We start from the raw sequence: 13,670 nt of genomic DNA, 5'->3' as shown, positions 1-13,670 counted from the left end.
CTATGATTATGGACTCGCTAACTAAGGGATTATCACCAAAGATCTTTCATGAACATGTTGTTCATATGGGTGTCAAGCCTTTTGAGGATATTCAGTTTTAGTGAGAGTTTGTAATTTTATTTTTCTATCATAGACACATTTAAGTTTATATCTAATTTGAGGATAATTTTCTACAGAAATAAAGTTTCAAACATTCACACTTTGATATTGGTATTGATTTGATCTTAATAAGATTTAATGTGGACCAGCTGAAAATAAACATTTTTAGATCACATTGTATGAAATTTTCATGCTACACATCCATACTTGATCTATGTTATTTAATTATGTTAATATATGTAATCAGGGATAGATTTAGTTGCGACATATGCAATAAAAGTTGCCTTGGTTCGATATTGTTATAATTAAATGGATGAGATTGTTGGAAAAGCCTTTGATTATGATAGTAAGGTTTTGAGCTCATAAGGTTTTATTATAACATACAATTATAAAATGATATATATATATATATATATATATATATATATATATATATATATATAGTCCAAGTTGAAGATTGTTAGGATTTATGGACATATATATTACAGTTAATATTAATTGTATATTTTATTTATTATAAAAGGCTTGGATCCTAATATTAAAGGTGATCTAATTTGGTTAAAATTAATATTGGCTTAAATTATGTTAGAAAGTATGGGCCAAATTAGAAATAAAGGAATATGCATGCAGATATATTAAGATTTTGGTCCCCAAGTTATACGTACCATTATTTTCTAATATCCTATCATTAGAAAATACAGGATTTTCCTCTCTTTGATCGTGCATATCAATGAGGAAGAGCAACAAGTAGGACACATAGATTTCATCACTATCATGGATCCAAGTACGTTCACACACCTTCATGCATTGACGTGATGAATTATTGCTAGGAAAATCTAGAATTGAGCAAACAAAAACTTCATTTAAGTGGTCTTAGTTAGCAATGGAAATACAAATTATTCATACATGGTCACATTAGCACGAGCCCAAATACTCATTGCCCTAAAAATATAGAACAAAGGTATTGTTTCATTCAACCTTCACTTTTTAGTTTCGATTGCAAAATAAGCAAAATTAATTATTTTTTGTAATTGCATGTTAACTTTGATTACATGATTGTGCAACTTTAGATACTGGATTAAATCTAACCTCATGTAGTTCTTTCCACCTTTCTTTCATATTCTCCATAGCAAAACGTCGATTAATAACTCTTGGTCATACAAAAAAAGCAACATCTTCACACGATAGAAATTAAAAATAAATGCACAATTATTTATAGCTCATTATTTTTTAAAAAATTAAGTATTCAATTTACATATATGTGTACCATTCATATATTCTGCATTTGTGAACTCAAAATAATCAATACTAATAAATTTACTATAATTTTTTGACACATATATTTATTATTATTATTATTATTATTATTATTATTATTATTACTATTATTTGCTACTAATATAATCAATATAGAAAGCAATAACAAATATAATATCATTATAAGAAAAAAATTGTATAAATATCATAAATATTCATGTTTAAAAGGTATTATAAATATTTGTGTTTAGAAAATGTGATATACTAGAGATATTATAATATATGAGAGAGATATGAAAAATATTATTAACCATACTAGAAATATACTAAAAATATTACATTAGAAATATTCAAAAGGTCTATAGAAAACTTATTCTGGAAATATAATACTAAAAATATTATTCATATATTAGAAATATATATTATGAATATTAGCAATGGTCTAAATTATATAAATATTCACATTAACAAATAAAAGAAAATATTCACGCTAATTTCAAAAAATAAATATTTACAAACTTTAATGAATTATAAAAGTTTTATATTATATTATTATGAAAATTTAAAATTTATTTCCATTTGTATATAGTTTACAATGGAAAAAAATCCCAAACACCAAGTTCTCCGTATAGAAAAAAAGTAATATGCAAAAGAAAAATTTACAAGGCATTATTTACTTCAAACTATGATAAATATTTATATACTAGAAATCAAATTAAAAAATTCACATAAATAGAAAATATTATTTACTACAAAAAAAATATTTACTTTTGCCTAACACCTTCAGTACATCCTGCTTTCTATGGTCCTTCATGTAATATGATATTTGTTTATTCGAACATTTGTTGAATGAACGGCTAGATAGAGGTATATGGTAACTTAATGAAAGTGAAAACTGAGTGGTTAGGTAGAGTGGAATGTTGTCTGTGAAAGACCGCAGTTTTAGTCCGGTTCGAATCTATTCTATGCACTCCTACAAGTTTAAATAAATATGTTACTACATAATAAGCTTGATTTAAAAAGTTAAAAATTCTAAAAAAGTAAAGGTGATGAAAAAAAAAAAATGAAATACTTAGTCTAAAATTAGGGAAAAATATAAACACATCCATAAATTATAGGTTAATTGACACATAAATCCCTCCATGATTAATAAGTGACTCATTCATCCCCAAATCATTAATCCGGCTAATAAAATAGTCCATCCATCCAATTTTGAAGTTTTTTACCTTTAATTCATGAAGAAAAGATAAAATTGACCTCTAAAGCAATTCTCTTGAACTCCATATCCCTTTCTACATGACTCGCCCATCTTGCTCTCTTAATCCCTTCACAACTGTTATCATCTCTCTATCTCTCAAAAGGGATCTATTTGATGATATAACGGCACAAACTCTTTATTTGAAGAGACTGAAGCCTATATCATCATCTAACTCCTCTTTCTCCTCCACCTTTTCCTCTTTCTTCGCCTCAACTGCAACAGCTGGAGTAGAGGCAGCACCACCAACTGGAGCAACAGCTAAATAGCAATGCCACCACCAGAAGGCATTGATGCTAACTTCTCCCATCCAGTGGCAATAAGCTCAATTATTTCCTTACCCTCAATTTCTAAAAGAAGATATCTGATCTTAACGTCATCAACGTCAGCTCTAACATGGCTGAGGATATCTTTGATATCATCAACGGAGGGAGCGGCATTGCCTCCTAACATAGTCAGCAAATATACAGCAACTACATTCATCTCGGCCTGTAGAAGGCGCTCTAAATTTGCAATGGTGAGAATAAAAGTGTAAAGCGAATCACAAATTTTGCAATGCTATTATTAATTTTTTTTTATTTGAGTTTTGTTTGTTTATGTCTAATTTATTCTATTTTATTTTTCTGGACTTTTATTTCTTTTGTTTTTGGATTTGACATTCTTTTTCAATGCTTTTGTTCTTTATTTCATTTTTTTGCTTTTGTTGTTCTGGTTGGTTGTGTTCCATAAAAATATTTATAATAAAAGTCATTAAGGGCATCCAATGTCTTCTATTTTTTTCTCTCTCCAAAGACCATGTATCTTGAGATTGACTCACGTTAAAACAATGTAAATTTGGATGGAAAGATGTCTTTATGAGATGGACTAATAACTTAGAGATGGATAAGTTACTTATTAATCATGGAAGGATTTATGTGTCAATTAACCTATAATTTAGGGACGTGTTTATATTTTTCCTCAAAAAATTTTTTTTAGAAAAATCAAACTAGAATTTCATTAATTAGAAACTGTATACAGATCAATATATTTCTATATTTTTGTATAGGAAGCTTAATAATAAACCACTTATACAAAGAATAAAAAAATACAATCTTGATTTGAAGTATCTGATTGAGTTGACAGAGCATAATATTTGTGTCATAGGCGATCGCTTACTCCATTTGGTGACTATTCATGGCTGTTGTTCGACTCCATGGTCTTTCTACAAGTCCGATCTGATTACCTTCAAATTTCTTCCTTTTATTGGAGAGGAGATCAGCACTGTTTTGCATAACTATCCAAATAACAAAAAACGCTAGATAAAATCACCATAATGGTGATAACAATAACTCAAAGCTACATCTGAGGACAAAATTTCAATATATGGGCAATAATAAATCTACACATATGGGCGACAATAACTCAGATCTATAAACAGATCTAAGTTTTATTTGCAAAAAACAAACAAAAAAAAGGAAACGGGTGACCACTGGTGAGCCCGCCTATGAAAGAAGAGAAGAGAGGTTTTAAGTTTTCAGAGAAAGAGGGAAAGAGAGAGGGGGAGAGATTAGTTACCAAATTATATTGTTTGATCAAATGGAAGTTTAACAACATTTTTCCTTCTAAATTTTATTACTTAGTCCAAAATTACAATATTTGAAATATTTTTTAAAATTTTTCTAATAATTTATTTAATTAATAACATTTAGATAAAATGAATTTATTATTTGATTATTTTATATTTATTTGTAAAGTTAATTGTTAAACTCTTAGAACTTTAGGAAATAAAAGAATTGTAAATTAGCCCCTTTTAGGTTTTATTAAGAATATTTATATTGATGGAGAGATAACTTATAGTTGGATAAGGATAGAGGAATCCTAGTTTATCTATTAGTTATAGTTTATTTAGGAGTTTAATATCCTTTCATATTACTATTTTATATATTTTATTATTATATACTATCAATAGTCTCCCCTTAGTTTTTTGGTCATTTATGTCCAAAAGAAAGGATTGTTTTTGTTTTTTTTTTTTTACTATAGTGTCTTTTTAGTATAGGATTTTATATTTGCTTATGTTATCAAGTACAACTGCTTTTAAGGGAAACGAGGCATTCGTTCACTTGTCTAGGGGTACTTCGAATATCTCCTTATTTAATGTGCGTGTCTTTTTAGTGTCTCACCCCTCTATATATTGGGATCTTGCTTGGGTCATTTGCTTCACTGCTTCACTTGCTTTCTTCAAAGTTTCTCTCTCTACAAGTTTCTTATCTCTAGAGCCTCTCTCTCTAAGAGTCTTCTTACTAAGCTTTTCTATTCGTTTTCCTTTCCTTTCTCTTTTATCTGCTATTGGGTGAAGTTATAGGTTCGTCTAATGATGAGGATATGCACACTTTGGTTGAGAAATTTGAGCATGAGATTGTAGAAGCGAATGAGTCTAGGGTGGGAGAAGCGAAAAGTAAATCGGAGAATATCAGAATTGCCGATTGTCCTTCCGATATAAGCAAAGGCAAGCTGCTTGCTATAGTCTTTAAATACGACGTTGCACCAAAGTATAAGCTAGCTCGCCCCGAGCTAGATATGCGAATTAATACTCTCTTAGATGACAAGCCTATTATGTTGTACGAGGAGAGCTTTTGTTCTGGTGTTCGGTTCCCTCTATCTGAGCCCTTGAGGTCATTTTTCAACGAGTATGAGATCACCATCAATCAATTGCATCCAAACGGTTTAAGATTGTTGTGTGGGATAGTTGAGTTGGGTCGACGCAATAGGACAACCTTAACAGCTCGGAGAATGGGGGAGCTTTACTGCTTTTATCATCGAGTAAATGAGGATCATTGCTTCCTCCAAGTGAAAAATGACTGCAACATTTTCTATAAAGCTGTGAAGATATCTTCCTTGAAGAATTGGAAACAAAAGTATTTCATCGTTCACAGAGCTGGGGGCTTCAGTATTCCGAACCAATGGTCGAGTGACCCTATGAGACGTCTTCCAACTTCGCCTACCCTTGAGGACCAGAAGTGTGTAGATTTGATAAAGGCTAGGGGGTTAAGGTCGGTGAACTTGAAGCAAGTAATTGCTAAGGGTTATCGAGTTCTCCCTCTAGCGGGCCTATAGGACCTAAATCCTCATCCTCTGGTAAACGTTGCTTCAAGATGTCTTAAGCATTGTTCTTGTACTGATACTTCTTAATTTTTCTTTTTATTTTTTTGTGCAAAGATGGCTCCCAAAAAGGCGAAGGGCTCAAAGATTTCTAAAGTTGCGGAAGCAATGAAGAAGTCTAGGGCTGATAGCTCGGAAAAGGGAGGCCTATGGTGACCATAGATCCTCCAATCCCTGAGCCAGAGACTACTCAGAAGTCTCCTAGCGAAAAACTCACTCCTCTAAGCCCTCCCATCGCACCAAGTCATAAAAGACAAAGGGAGGTACATGTTCCCTTTCCTCCTCCTCCTACCAGGGCTGGCGAGCCTCTCAATATTTGAGCCTACTTTATGAGCGAGTATGGGGTAAACTACAATCTTCAAGCAGATGGGCCCAATCGAGAGATGGCTCGCCATTGTCTTTTTCACACGGATGTTCGCTTCTTCGACACTATGGATGACCTTACGAGGAAGGATTTCATCAATCAGTGCCTTTTTCAAGCTCTGAATGCCAATAACATTAATTTTAGTCAGATAACTAAGCTAAAAGGTAGCTATACAAAGATGGAAGTGAAGAAAAATGAGATGGAGGATGCGTTGAAGAGTGTCGAAGCTGCTATGAGGGAGCAGAAGGCTCAGCACAAACTGGAGATTGCTACTTGCTATGCTAAGCTTGAAAGGTTAAAAGAGGAGAATTGGGACTTTCTAGGTAAGAACGAAGATCTTGAGAGCAAGATTAAGGAGATGGGGGAGGAGTTGTAAGAGCTTCGAGATCAGGAAGGATCTGTGGTGAAAGAGATATAAGGTTGGGTGAATGAGATATACCCTGATGGAGATGATGAGGATGACGAAGGAGGGGATGCTGAAGAGACTGGAGGTGACACTTTGCCACAAGATCCCAATGTGGATGGCTCACCTTCTCAGCAAGCGGATACCGAAGTATTAGCAGATATTCACTTCATTTCCTCTAAAGAGCGAAGCACCACTAGAGATTTGCCTTCAGGGCAATATGTTAATTAGTCTAGGATAACGTATTTTATACTTAGCTTTATGTAGGGGGATCCTTTTGTACTTAACTTTGTGTAGGAAATTTCTGTAACCATCTATGTAACCCCATTCGTTTTGTGCTAATTAAAAAAGTTTTTATTGTTGTTCAAGTGTTGTGTTCTCTCTCTTTTTTCTAAGTACTTTTGATAATGTTTCTTTTTGTTATGCCAATATGCGGCTAAGTATGTGTCTATTAAAGTTACTTCTTTCTTTTTGGTATCAAGTTCTGAACCCAGGAGATTGAAAAACTGAACTTTATTATTATGGGCTATGATCTAGAGAATTCAGTATGTCTACACTGATAGACATAGTTAAAGGATCAGTTAGGTCCAAACTGGAGACCTATGTATGTCCGAATTGATGGACTTAGTTAAAGGACCGCTTAGGTCCAAACTGGAGAGATATGTATGTCCAAGCTGAGGGACTTAGTTAAAGGACTGTTTAAGTTCAAACTGGAGAACTGTGTACATTCGAACTGATGGACTTAGTTAAAGGACCGCTTAAGTCCGAACTAGAGAACTATGTATGTTCGAGCTTGGACTTAGTTAAAGGACCACTTAAGTCCGAACTGGAGAACTATGTGTGTTCAAACTAATGGACTTAGTTAAAGGACAAGTAAAAGAATGCTGAAAATGTTTTAAGTAAGATCCTTTAGAAAAAACTTAATCCATCATGTCTTTCTTACCTTTATAAGGCATGATGCATTAAGTGAAAAAACCTAAGGTCTCTTTATTATTTCAATTTAAAGTTACTTTACATCTTATTGAGTGGAAATACAATTTGCCTTCTTTAGGTTGTCTGCATTCCACATCCGAGGTAGCTCGGCTCAGCTTGTATGTACTTGGGCCTAGTTGCTTCGTAACTTTATAGGGGCCTTCCTAGTTCTGTCCTAGCTTACTTACCCCTGCTGAGCCTTTGGTTATCTCTGCTTTATGCCATACTCTATCTCCCTCTTTGAACTATCTACTTTGAACTCGCATGTTGAGGTACCTTCTCATCCTTTGCCTGCATGCCTCGGCTCGGATTGCAATGTCTTCTCTAAGTTCTTCTGTTAGGTCTAGATTACTTTTCAAACTCGCATTACTACTGAGCTCATCATGTTCCCCTATTCTTTTGCTGGGAATACCTATTTCTACCAGTACTACTGCTTCGATCCTATATACAAGGGAGAAGGGGGTTTGAGCTGTCGCTTTTAGAGGTGTGGTCCTATAAGCCCATAACACATTGTTTAGCTCTTCTGCCCAGTTAGTTTTTTCCCCATCTAACCTCTTTTTTAAACCTTGTAGGATGGTTCTGTTTGTAACTTCAGTTAGGCCATTAGTTTGGGGATGAGCCACCAAAGTGAAATGGAGCCTAATGTGCCGGTCTTCATAAAAGGACATGAAAGCTCCTGAGTCGAACTATTTACCATTATCAGTGACAATCTTATAGGGTACACCACACCTGAATATTACACTGTTCCTGAAGAAGCTAATAATTCCAGCTGGGGTAATGGTGTTGAGGGCCTCGGCTTTTACCCAGTTAGAGAAGTGCTCAATTACTACCACTATGAATTTTCTTTACCCAGTTGTTACAGGAAACAGTCCTAGTATGTCTATCTCCCATTGAGCAAAGGGCCAAGCTGAACCTAAAGGCTGTAGCTCTGAAGAAGGTTTCCTAGGCACGTGATCATATTTTTGGCAAGTAGTGCAATGGTGAACATATTAGCGAATATCTTTCTTCATTGTTGGCCAGTAGTACCCTAAGAGTAGTATTTTCCTAAGCATCACATCTGAGCCTTCATGTGCTCCACAAGGGTGTGATTTTGATCTCCTATAAAGCTCTCCATTTTCAAGTGCATAGTTTGTAGCTTTTCTATAAAGCTTGATCGCTTCTTGGCTATTATTAGGCCGAACATCATTTTGTATGAAGTCAATAATTGGACTCATCCAATTACTGTTAGGTTGAGATCTGAGGATTTCATTCAAATCATAAATCGGCCGGCTTTGATGTTCAATTATCACTTCCCTTGGCAATTCTTCTTTCCATGCTGCGGTCTTGGCTATGGCATCTACTTTCTTGTTGTTCGCCAGCTCTATTTGGATTATCTTCCAAGTACCACCTTCTTCTTCTTCTAGTTAATGTAAGAGACATAAAGTTAGGGAGTGGTACTTGGTTAGATTCGCCTCTTTGGTGGTGAATGTACTTGTAATTTGATTGACCACAAGTTATGAGTCCAAGAAAATATGAAGTATCGAGGTTCGTACCTTTAGGGCTAGCTTAAGCCTTGTGATTAAGCCTTCGTATTTGGCGTCGTTGTTAGTTGTTGTAAAGTCTAGGTGCACAGTGTATTGTACTTTTATCTTCCCTAGCCCTTGTAGTATGATCCCCGCAGCAGCCCCCGAACTTCCCAAAGCCCCATCAGTGTATAATTGCTAAATGTTACTATAGGGGTTTAGGACTTTGGTTTCCCATTCACCCTCTTCATGTTCTTTGGAGAACTCAACCACAAAATCTGCGAGTACTTGTGCTTTCATAGCAGTGCGGGGTGCATATCTGATGGCAAATTCTCCCAGTCTGATAGACCATTCTACCAATCTCCCAGAGGTTTCTGCTCGGTGTAGAATCTTCTTCAAAGGATGATTGGTCTGAACAAATACGACATAAGATTGGAAGTAATGACGTAACCTGTTCACCGAAGTAAGGATGGCGAAAGTTAGCTTTTCAATGTTTGGGTATTGCAGTTTGACACCTCGGAGAACTTTATTGGTATAATAGATGGGGTATTGTTCGCCCCTTCTTCTCTAATTAAGACTGACGCCACTATGCTTTCAGTGCCGCTAGATATAAGTATAGAGGTTCATCCTTTTTAGGTCTGCTCAGGAGAGGAGCTGAGGATACGAACTCCTTTATCTTTTCAAAGGCGAGCTGGCATTTGTCAACCCATTGGAAATCCTTTAATTGTTTTAGGGTTCAGTAGAAGGGCATGCATCTCTTAGTTGAACATGAGATGAAGTGTCCCAGAGTTGTGTTTCGACCGTTCAACTGTTGGACCTCGTGGATGTTGGTAGGTGTCTACATATCAAGGATCGCCTTGATTTTCTTAGGGTTCACCTCAATTCCCCTCTATGATATCATGAAGCCTAGGAACTTGCATGCTTTCACCCCAAATTTGCATTTCTCTGGGTTAAGCTTCATGTTTAACTTGTTCAGGATTTTAAAGGATTCTTCTAAGTTTCTAGGATGGTTGGCAGCCTTCGTACTCTTGATGATCATGCCGTCTATATATACCTCCACTGTTCTCCCTATCTAGCTTTGGAACATGCTATTAAACAACCTCTGATATGTGGCTCCTACATTCTTGATACTGAAGGGCATTATTTGATAGCAATAAATTCCCCTATCTGTAATGAATCTCATTTTCTCGTCATCTAACTTGTTCATTCTTATTTGGTGGTACCCGGCTGCTGCATCTATAAAGTTGTACACCTTGTATCCAGCTGTTGAGTCTACCAATTGGTCTATGTTGGGTGGGGGTAGGAATCTTTAGGGTATGCCTTATTAAAATCGGTAAAGTCAACGCATAACCTCCACTTCCCATTGGTCTTAGGTACCAGAACCATGTTCTCCAGCCACTCGGGATAGTTAACTTCCCTTATGAATCCTGCTTTTAACAATTTATCTACTTCGGCTGATATGGCTCGCTACCTCTTGGGATTGTGGTTTCGCTTCTTCTGTTTCACTGGCTTGTAATCTGGATCAATGCGGAGCTTGTGGGACATGATGTCAGGGTTAATCCTAATTATGTCCTCCGCCGTTAACGTTATCCTTTAGACCATTCTAATGTTGCTTTCTTCCTCTGCAGATAGCTCAGCTCCTAATGTTAGGTGTTTCCCAGGCTCTACTTCCCACGTGATCATCTTGCCCATAGGCGTAGGGCTTGAATTTGAGGTGTGCCTAAGTATGTCAAAAGGCTAATGCTCGTTTGGTCTTGCAGGTGTGTCTCCTTCTAGCATCCATATAATAGTTAGGGTAAGAGGTGACCCTTTCAATGTTACCATATATTCCTCCTGAGCTGCTTTCTGATCTCCCCTTATAGCAACAACTTCATCATTATCCGAAGTATGGCATTGTATGTCATTATATGGGAAGTGAATATCCTCTACCATGAATTCTGACTTGAGCTTTCTTGATGCCCCTTCAGTTTTGAGCTGTAAGTTCACGTCAATGGATCCAAATACTTGTACAGGCTTTCCTGCTACGCCAACTAAGGGGGTTCTGACAGGTTTCAACTTCGCCTGGTCTAACTTCAAGGCCTTGAAGACCTCCATAGTCAACAAATTTACTACACTGCCTTCATATATTAAGATTCTCTTCACTAAGAAATTTTCCAAGGTCCCTTCAATTACTAAAGCATCACTATGTGGGATGTGCACATGCTCGCTATCTAACTAAGAGAATGAGATGGGTGGTCCCATATTCGATTTTTCTTGGGGTAAGATAGAGTAAATTTCCCTAGCTCTCCTTTTCCTAACTGAGTTGCTATCACCTCCTGACAAGCCACCAAATATAGTGTGGATTGTGCCCAAGGTGTGGCACTCCTTTACCTACTTGTCTTTCTTTTCAACTTCCTTTTGAGCTCTCCCCACAAATTCTTTCAGTTCACCCTTTTGTATGAGGTGTTCAATCTTTTTCTTTAATTGCCAGCAGGCCTCAATCTCGTGGCCAACATCCCTATGGAACTCGCAATACCTGCTCTTGTATCTGTAGCCCGAGGTGTCTTCCTTCATCTTCCTGGGGTGATAGAGCTGAACCTGATCACCCTGTCCTCTTGCCCAGGACAATATCTCTAAGCAAGACATGTTCAAAGAGGTGAACTCTCGATCCTGCTGTGATTTGTTATCTCTTGAATATGGTGTTCTAACAACATAACTAGCTTGTCGAAATCGGAGAGGCAATCTCCTGTGTGATCGTCTCCTTACTGGAGAGGGGTGTCTTCTATGCCAGTGCTTCTCCTCTTTGGGCGACTTGCGGTGCTGAGCTTCATCGGCTTCATCTAGTTTTATGTATTTGTGGGCTCGTTCCATGAGCTCGACAAAAGTTAGAGGAGGGTCTATACTTAGACATTCAAACAATTTGTTATACCTACAATTCTTTGCCATAGCACTAATGGCCACTTCATCATTCAAGTTCTCCACCTGCATCGTCATTCTTTGGAACTTTGAGACATATTGCTTCAGAGTCTCTCTATCCTCTCTTTTCAAGTCCACTAAGTCATACGATATCTTTCTGGATGGCGCACATGTTATGAACCGAGCCTAGAATGTTGTGGCTAACTGGAAGAATGAATGAATAGGCCATGTTTTGAGTGTTTGGTACCATTCATGAGCTGCTCCTTTTAGGGTAATTGGGAAGACCTTACACATGAGATTCTCAGAGTTGGTTTGAAGGTACATCATAGTTTGGAAGGTCGCCAGATGGCTTCGGGGATCGGTAGATTCGTCACACGGTTGAAAATTTGGGATTTTCAACTTTGGGGGAAAGGCTGCACCCAAAATATTAGCTGATAGAGGTGAGTCCTACAGAAGGCATAGTCCCCAACCTCTCCCGTCTCTCTGCATTCTCTGACTAGTTCCTTGACAACGCTTTTGAGATTGGCATTGTCCAAAATCGACTGTGTGACTCAACTCTTAACTATAAGGGGGAACCATACTAAGGTTCGCCTTTGACTGTGTGCTCTCGGGGCAATGGTTTGTTGGTCCATCTTGGGGCATTAATTCACCGTTTGGGCGAGGGGTCATCAAGAGGCGCTTAAACACAGTGGTGCATTATGAATAAGCTGGGGCTAGGGCCGTCGCTACCTAAGGATCGATAGTCTGTGGAGGAACCAGCATGGGTTGTCCAGTTGCTTCGTCATGGTTGTTGCCATGGCCTTCCGTGTTGAGACGTTCAACAGAATCATTAGCCATGATATTCGAGAAGAAAAGGTTGTGATTTTTAGGGTTTGAAGGTGTTTTTCATGCTCACTGCACCAATTGTTAAACTTTTAGAATTTTGGGAAGTAAAAGAATTGTGAATTAGCCCCTTTTATAGTTTTTATTGAGAGTATTTATATTGATGGACAAATCACTTGTAGTTGGTTAAGGATAACAGGAGTCCTAGTTTATCTATTAGTTAGAGTTTATTTAAGAGTTTAATATTCTTTTATATTATTATTTTATATATTTTATTATTATATACTATAATTAATGAATTTTATTTCTTATTCATATGAACATTCTAAAAGTTGTTTAAAATAAAATTTACTAATATTTTTCAAATTCACATTAATTTTTTCAGAAAAAGACATAATCCTAGAAATAAATTGAATTTTTCTTTTTTGGAATAACTAATACTCATAACACCGGAACCATAATTGGAACTGTCGGTTCATCGAATCATGCTAGAACTAAAATCGTATTGGAACCGAATTCAAGAACCGATTCAAATTCAATATTTTAAAATTTTTGAATCATGGATTCCAATTTAATTAAACGGCCATGCATAGTTGTCCTCTATTAAGAGAATGTAAGTAAGTGGAGTATTATCATACAATATTACGTGAAAGACTAGACCATATAGATAAGAGGAATAAATTTTTTGCTCCACGATTCAATCCATCAGAAACACCCTGACTAAAGTCTCGTGAATATATCATGCCTTGTTCAATAATGTATGTTTGTAGCAAACACCAATATATTAATAGTATTAGTGAAAATGAATTGCATCAAAACCACTAAATAATGCGTGTTTTGGTAAAAAATATTTTGATATTAATTATTTTTTTATTGAAACCATTAGTTAATTTGGTAGATTCTTAATAAAATATTATTTTTTTATGTATTTTTCATTGACCAGTGGTCACATCTCATATTTGT

General features: G+C 36.0%; 1 pseudogene; it reads right to left on the bottom strand.

The window, feature by feature from the left end:
- Positions 1 to 2,714: 2,714 nt before the first annotated feature.
- On the bottom strand, positions 2,715 to 3,094 carry LOC105641174 (large ribosomal subunit protein P2B-like; annotated as a pseudogene).
- Positions 3,095 to 13,670: the final 10,576 nt, after the last annotated feature.

Source organism: Jatropha curcas, chromosome 11, assembly GCF_041381405.1.
Source record: "Jatropha curcas cultivar XTBG-Jc1 chromosome 11, XTBG_Jcur_1.0, whole genome shotgun sequence".
NCBI lineage: Eukaryota > Viridiplantae > Streptophyta > Magnoliopsida > Malpighiales > Euphorbiaceae > Jatropha > Jatropha curcas.
This window is presented reverse-complemented; position numbering and strand designations above follow the sequence as displayed.